Source organism: Dermacentor andersoni, chromosome 4, assembly GCF_023375885.2.
Source record: "Dermacentor andersoni chromosome 4, qqDerAnde1_hic_scaffold, whole genome shotgun sequence".
Lineage (NCBI taxonomy): Eukaryota > Metazoa > Arthropoda > Arachnida > Ixodida > Ixodidae > Dermacentor > Dermacentor andersoni.
The window spans coordinates 159,542,676-159,550,984 of record NC_092817.1 but is presented as its reverse complement, the minus strand read 5'-3'; the positions used below and the strand labels follow the sequence as shown (position 1 = coordinate 159,550,984).

Sequence of the window (8,309 nt, the reverse complement as noted above, 5' to 3'; positions counted from 1 at the left end):
TCTATTTTTTCAAACTTCCAAGTTTTTGAAAATCTTTTTTTTTTTTAGTTTCAGGCCCTAAATCGAAATTCCGCTTCGAACAGTCGCTAGAATTTAACTTGTTCTCTCAAATGCAACAAATTCGGTCCATATTATCTCAGAAAAACGTTTTTGCGTTTTACATGTATTTGAATAGGCCGCGTCGGAGTCGGGCCCGAGCTAAAGGTTCCTCTTAATTAACTTTGAAATAATTGACGTCATTAACCACCTCGATTGGTTCACTTGACTTTTTGGACCATCGGGGCACGCCAACGCCGACAACGCCGGATTTTTCCGCTTCGTGAGTCATATATAATGCTTCTGCATTAATAACCAACGTGAGGTACGGTATTTTGTAGCGATGCGCCTTTTTCGATTCTATGCTTTGTCAGGCTTTTCGCGCTTGGCCACTGGTCAGAGCGACGGTCTGCCCACATTATCAACGCGATCAGGCGCCCACGAAACACGCAAGCAGCTATTTGATGTCTAAAAGATGTCTTGAACGGCTAATTCAAAAGCCTAGTAGCTGTCTTGATCAAGACATTTTGTAGCCATGGACGTCTAGAAGTACTTCAGTAAGCCCTGCTAACGTTACGCTAAAAGTTGGCTAATGGACAGCTTGACAAGAACTGAAGACATTTATTAGACATTCCCTCAAATTTTTGCGGCAGCTGTTACAGTAACACGACGTTTTCCCACAGTTACAATTTATTTTAAACGAGGCATGGACATCAGAAAAAAAAAAGTTTATATTGTCGGATAGAGTGATGCACAGGTAGTTTTTCCAGATGTGAACCATGGGAATAGTGTAGTAAGACCTCATTGGTCAATTAGTGCTTTTTAATTAGACCAATCAATTGAATGCCGCCTGTCAGAATTATTTTGCAAATGAAACAAGATCTGTATTGTATGATGATATCATTCCAATGTTCACCCATTGACCTAAACAAGAACATCTCTGCATGAAACACGTCATTATTGACAAAACTTCGCCCTGCTGGGTTCCATCAAATTGAAATAGCCTCTAGCAAAGAAAAATTGTCAGTGATGCTGCAGTTCAGGCAAAAATTACATCCTGGTTTCAGCTACAGGGGGCACAATAGCATTACACCAGTATACGAAACAGAACACTGCGCTGCAATGAGTTAAGAAATAAAGGATAGTACACATCTGGAAAAACACTCTGCGAACCACTCCAACTAGCAATATAAATATATTTTATCTGATGTCCATGCTTCATTTAAAAGTAAATTGTAACTTACTTTGTGGGTGCCTCTTGTAAGTAACGCCACATGCTTGCACAGCATCACGCAGAAATAATGGCCAGTTCTTCGGCATATCATCCATTAGTGAATTCCTTGTATGTTGCATGTTACCAGAAGTGGAAGATAAATCATAATATGCTGTTATTTTTTTTCATAAACTGTACGATGAGCTTTTCATGCATAAAAGATGAGTGCAAGCGAAAATGCAGCAAGACATCAACTTCACACCATGTCACATACTCATACTTTATTACCTAATAAATTAGAAAAGACGCAGAAAGTGTAATCAACAAGAGTGACAAAAAGCAGCAAAGGTGATTATGGATAAATCTTGAAGATGATTGCCGCCGCTGCCAGAGTAGGCCAGCCTTCGTAGGAGAGCACTTGCTGCCCACAAAAGCTTGCTGTCACAGGCCACGCGTGACGGTTCTTGTAGACATAGGCAAGCAATACCTGCACAGAAGAGGAAAAAGAAGGCGAGGGAGGAAATGGGAATATTGAAATCGGAACTTCAATTAGTAATATGTGCTAAGTAAGAAGTTTGCTCACATTAAAAATAAATTTAAGCACTCCTTTCTCTTATACCTGTGTCACACGGGCACATTTGGAAGGCCTTCCAGTCAACGGCCTTTGAAAAGCCACAACTCTATCGACTCAAAGGAGTTGTCGCGCTGCTACACGGCACTTTTGAAAGGTCGTTGAGTGGTTCAGGCGTTTCTCGCAAAATTGTGTGGCGCTGCGAATCTTTATTTCCGTTTTCATGTCACGAAAAGTCAAACAACATTAAAACCATTTAAAAGCACTATAATTTCTTTTATGTTTGTTTATACATTTAAAAAAATTTGTTTATACATTGCCATACATATATGTTTAGTTTTTAAGTTGCTGAGTAGCGAAACTGCGGCAACGTTTGCACCGCTCGATGCGGCTGCCGTTTTGGTGTGTGTTCGCTACATGTCAAGTGTCAAAAACACTTTATTGAATAATGAATAACACTCATATATAGTATTTTTAGAGCATCTGGTTTGATTTGTTCTTTCTAACTGTGAGTACGATCACACTGTGTACGAGAGGGCATGTTCGCGCTGTTTCCGCTTCCGTTGCTCAAAGGCCATCGAGATTTCGATAGAGTTGTAGGGTGCTCCGTTGACTCGATAGACTATTGACTCGGCGGCCTTCGAAACCGCCCGTGTAGCAGCTCGAACTTGACCTTTGACTCAACTGACTATCGGTTGGAAAGCCTTCCAAACGCCCGTGTGACACGGCTATTAAATTATGAGTATCTTAAGGTAAAAAGGTTAAAGGTTAAGGTTAAAATGAGTAGTATATTTCCTATCATAAGAAGCCAACAAACACTGACACTAAGGACAACATAGGGGAAATTACTTGTGCTTAATAAATGAAATAAAGAAACGATAAATTAATGGAAATTAAAGTGGATGAAAGAACACCTTGCAGCAGGTGGTAACCGAAACCACAACCTTCACATTTCGCGTGCTATGCTCTACCAATTGAGCTACAGCGGCGTCGTTTTCCCATCCACTCTCTTGGGTATTTATGTGTTCTAGTAGAACCCTGGGAGTGTTAGCCAGCACCACAACTCGGAGACCTTGTTCCTGCCATATAGTCATTAAGTTGCATAGCAGAGTCAGCCTTTAAATTATTATATGGTGTTTTGTGGCTAAAAAGCCACTTATCAACCTGTGAAACAAGTCTGAGAAGCTTCCTGCAAAATATAATCAGTTTAAAACAGTAATTCACTCTGCAGGTAAATGATGTACTAACTTAATTAAAAAGTTAAATAGCATTTTATATTGTTAAACTAAAAGCAAGTTTGACATATTGCACTGCCTAGCTGTTGCCTTCTTTTCAAACTTAAACATGACACAGTACAGAGTAAGCAGGTAGCATGCAAAGGAAGATTGGTGATAAAATAGTGTTCCAAAGCAACACTCCTAGCTGGATCAATCACTTTTGTTCATATATTTTCATGTGACCCCAATTGGTTTAGGGCAATACCTCACACAAATGATGCAACACCTTGGATGATGCGTCACACAAAATTGAAAGTATCTCATGATGTGATCAAACGATAACATTGCCCACTGTCTTGGAAGTGTTAACATGCTGTTTGCGCAAGAAAGTGCAAAGTGATTCATATAGGTAGCAAATTCATCAGTGCATCTATAGCCTCAGGTAATTCTGAGAATCTATGTTGACTCGCAGTTGAGAAGCCACTGCACACAAAAAGGTGTATTCAAGTAATGGTCCATGCTGAATAATTTCCCACCTAGTGAAAAGGCAAATGTGGCAGGCTAATGGGCTAGGGCAAATACATTGCTAAATTCTGATAACACCTCCAATGATATTATTGAAATAGGTGATAAAAAACAGCACAGGTAAAATTGCAGTTATGACAAAATTTTAAAAGCACCTCTGCAAACTGCTGGAACCCTGAGCATCATGCCTGTTCTACACGCACATATGTTGCAGCGCAATCTACATCTCAGACGCAGGCGCCTCCACACATCACTTTGTGATCTCCTCACAATAAGGTTAAAAACAGTCTGGCACAAGCTACCTGATGTGATTCATTTTGCAAGCGCCAGCCAAGTGCTGATGGTGGTAGAGCGAAATGGAAGTTTGTCCTTGTATGGAAGCCTCAGCCCATGTTTTATCAATTCTAGCGGCAAAGCACACCTTTTACAGCACACATAAATCTTAAATTACACTGCTTGCTGATGCTGTACAGTAAATTCCTGTAAAGAAACTAAATCACACAGAAAACATTTAGAATACCAAACTATTCAAATACTGGCTTGAATACATTTGTGCATTAGGGAAGCAAGGTGTAATGTACACTGTTGTAGCAAATTTTTACTCATGTATGGTACACCTGTATCACACAGCAGAGTTAATTTTTGAGTTCTTACATAGCAATGACTACCTACAGGTACATTTTGTAAGGCTTAGGGAAACTAATTATTAGTAGAACTGTGTATGTACACTGGCACTGAGAAATTGGTTATAATAGTGGCAGCTTATAATGGACCAGCGCAAAAAAAAATGCCCGTTTGTGAGACACCAACTAGCTATTTTACCACGAAGCACTCCTTGGCCTTAACCCATATAAAAAGCACTGGGAGGACCAGAGAGGGTACAGTACATTGGCTTACACTGATCATGATGTCCCATCATCCAGCTAGCGCCAAGGTACAAGAAGGATGTCCAGCTTTTTATAGAGTGAAAGGAACAAAATAAGATAGCATCAAGTGCAATTAGATAGCATTTGCAATTACTACTAAGGTTACTCAGTCACAGTCATTCAATAATAAGTGCCAAGTTGTGTTTTCACTCCCAGATGAAGCACCTACTAGGTTAAAGGTTTTGCTGCTTATTTAGAACAAAACACAAGTGAAATTTGTACATCAGCAGACGATTTAATTTGGAATTGTATAGATGAAGTAAACATAGCAGTTATATTTTTTGTTTTGCTATAAAGTGGGAACGCTACAAACTGCATAGTCACTGACACACACGCGCGCACACGCAAGAACAAAAGGACACAAAATAGGGCGAGTTCAGCCTGGTTCAGCATTACAGCCAGCGCGTCGTCTTCGAATGCACTCCTTTCGGTTGGTTCGTGCGACGTCAACCACAAAGACTAACAAGCAGGGCAAAGTTCTGACTGGTGTTGCGGAAGTCGTGGAGCGCGGTAGTGCTGAACGGCTGAACACAAGCAGAACCCTCGTATAGAAGTAATGACGAAAACTCGCAGGGCAGAAGAGCCCATATATCAAGAACTGTCGCGGGTAACACCTAAAAATATTCACATTGTTGACGAAAAACGAAGTGCAATGTATTTCACTTACCGGAAAAAGTGTTATCCGAACGTGCGACGTACAGTCGAGCGCGATTTGAAGGTTATCGCGCGAGCGTCAACCAGCCTACCACTCCAGGCACCTGGCGGCCGCTTTTGGGACAGAAAAAATCATGATTTCGCAGTCTTCTCTCCCTCGTTCGCTGTTCCATACAGCAACCATCACCCCCGCGACAAACTCACCGCCCTTTCTCTCTATTCTAAGCTTTCCATTTGTTGCGATAAAGTGTGGACTTGGTTACCTCGTATCTTCGCGGGCGATAACAAAATTGGTGGGAAAGATCTGCTAAAGGCAGTGCTTGGCACTTCTTGATTTTAACGACTTTGAAGTTGGAAAAATATATCAACGCAGCATCGCCGCGTCATATCGCCTTTGTTCACCAATAAATTTCCGCAAAACATTTTTTCATAAGGGTATATAACGGCTGCAATGATCGATGCGATCCCAGACCACATGTCGCAAGAAAAATGCCACGACGACTTACGGCACAGGAGCGCCAAGAAATTGTTTCATTGGGAAAGTTTATGTCCCAGCGAGAGATATCCCGGCAGGTGAACCGTCCTCAGAAGACAGTAAACCGCATTCTTCGAGCGTTTCACCGGGAGAACCGCTTGGAAGATGCCCCGCATCAAAGGAGGCCTAGAGGAACAACTGAGGAGGAAGACGCTCTGATAATAGCTGCCACCGTCAACGATCCATTCATGACAGCGAAGAAAATCAAAGAACAACTTGGCCTTCGCCTAAGTCTTTCGTCCATCCGAAAGAGACTTAACGCTGCGGGTCTTAAAAGCCGAGTGGCTGCGAGAAAGCCACTTTTGACCAGCGAACATCGCAGGAAGCGTCTGGAATTTGCGCATCGGCACGAAACATGGAGCGCTGAGGACTGGCAACACGGCATATTTAGTGACGAATCCACATTCACTACCTGCTGGAACCAGCGACTCCGCGTTTGGAGAGTCGATGGCTGCCGGTGAGATTTACTTTTCTTGCATATCATTTCACACCTAACTTTCCACCTAACTTTCTGCTGCCCCCTGATACGCTTTCCTTCTCTTAAGATCCAGCCCGTTACCCATCCCTTAATGACCAATGGTTGTCTTGCCTTCTCATTACCTGCCTTGGTCATACCCATTTCTTATTGATTTCGACTGAAATGTCCTTAACTCGTGTTTGTTGCAGAATAAGGGAGATTTTGGAAAGTTGGTACGGTGTCGTTTTTGAATTTACCAGAGTGAAAGACAGGGACATGAAGTTTATTGAAGTAACCGCACAAGCATGCACCAAGCGTGGCTTTAGGACCGGCATACCATAGCGGAGTTTCAGTCGAAGTGCGAGTATGTGTGCAAACCTAAAATCTGCGGTCTCTAGCTGGAAAATATGCACGTCGCTCTGAAATTCTTCACCTCAGTATATCACGAGCTGCAAATACCTTAGCAGCTTTCGCTCAGTTTCTCATTATACAGTGGTAACTGCCCTGTGAGTGCTTTGGTTATTAAATTCGATGCACCAATTTTATTGCAGCTATGACGATGAAAACGTCCGCGATGTCGCAGCAAGCGGGCGTGTCTCGGTGAACGTCTGGGGTGCAATAACCTACGCCGGTCTGGGTCCGCTCTTCCGCATCCCAGGGAGGCTCACGGCCGAAGTCTACAATGAGATCGTCGACACTGTTCTCCTTCCTTTCGCCGTGAATGGACCTTTCCCTGACGGGTGTTTTTATTTCCAACACGACGGCTGCCCTGTTCACACTGCATCCTCAGTGCAGGAAAATCTGAACAAGTCTGGAATTGCACAGCTCCTCTGGCCGCCAAAGAGCCCCGACCTGAACATAATTGAAAATGTTTGGGGTTTAATGAAGGCACGGTTGGCTCGCTCCACCTTGACGAACACTGACGCAGACACTCTGTGGGCAGCCGTTGAGAGGGAGTGGAATGTCCTCCGACAGGACCCAGAACTGGCAGAATCTCTGTTCGCTTCTATCCCGAAAAGGATAAAGGGCGTGAAAGAAAGAAAGGGCGCCGCGTTGAAGTATTAGGACCGAGGTCAAAGGGTTAGGCCTGGGATAATGCATAAGAAGCATTAGTCTCTTTTGGAAGCCAATAAAGAAGGGTTGAAATGAATTTGCGCCTAATGAACATTAATGGGTAAGCATCGATGACACGGCCATTTTCAGAGGCAGTTCGTTGCTTAGCCCTCTCCCTATACGATGCCACTGACGTCGAAAGTGAAGTAATTCTTTACATAACCATGACTGAAATTCGCAGCACCATTTAGAGACCATATCAGCCTGAAGAGATATCGAAACGGTTAGCGTTTGTCAAATTCAAACGCCTTAGTGACTGTCGTTCCTCGTTTGTCTCTTATTTGTGACCCGCTGCTCTGGCTTGGCGGCAGCACACATTCTAATCGCGACCTCATTGTCTGATCTCGGCCTCAGGGACCAGCTTGCACATGTGGATCCTTTCATCGGTGATGATTTCCCTCTGCTTCGCACGTGTGTAACAACAGAGCTTTGAAGGGAACGGGAGCGCTCATCCTGTGGTCGCTCCTTGCAACAGTCATAATAAGATGGGTCGTGCTGTAGTCATAAACACAAGAAAATCGTGATGCGCCGGGACAATCGGACAGCTCTCGACGACCGCACATAAAACATTCATTCTTAAAATGTTTAGGACATACCTGGTTACAATATTTCGTCATAGTACAATTGGCGGCGCGAAAGCTAGGAAAAATAATAGAGATATCGAGCATATTATCCAGACTGGAGTTTATACTTCCCGCGTCCTTCGTCGTTTTCTTTGGTTGGAGCCTTCGCAAATAAAATAAAGAAACAGTAGAGGGAGGCCGCACATAACCGACGCATCGCGGGCTTAAGCTAATGTTCTTGGTCACCCATTCTTCCTGTCCCAGCAACAATGACGTTACATAGGCTAGATACAGCTTCGTAACGTCCAATTTCAGATAATACCGTAGAATACGTCGTGCGCACTACGATCACTGCCTGTTCGCAGAACCAAAAAAATAAAAAATAAGACTGATAGCCCAGCAGGGAGTGACGGCTGCTGAAGGAACAGCAAAAAGAGTGAGGGAAGCAGGCCTGATACCACCCTCGCCTCGGCAGAGAATTCTGGGCCATGGCGCTATT

General features: G+C 43.3%; 1 long non-coding RNA gene across 1 annotated transcript; it reads right to left on the bottom strand.

The window, feature by feature from the left end:
- Positions 1 to 1,515: 1,515 nt before the first annotated feature.
- Positions 1,516 to 5,191, bottom strand: LOC140217393 (uncharacterized). The gene is made up of 2 exons (XR_011893950.1): positions 4,460 to 5,191; positions 1,516 to 1,736 (listed from the first exon to the last, which is right to left on the bottom strand). It is a non-coding gene; the product is annotated as an uncharacterized lncRNA (long non-coding RNA).
- Positions 5,192 to 8,309: the final 3,118 nt, after the last annotated feature.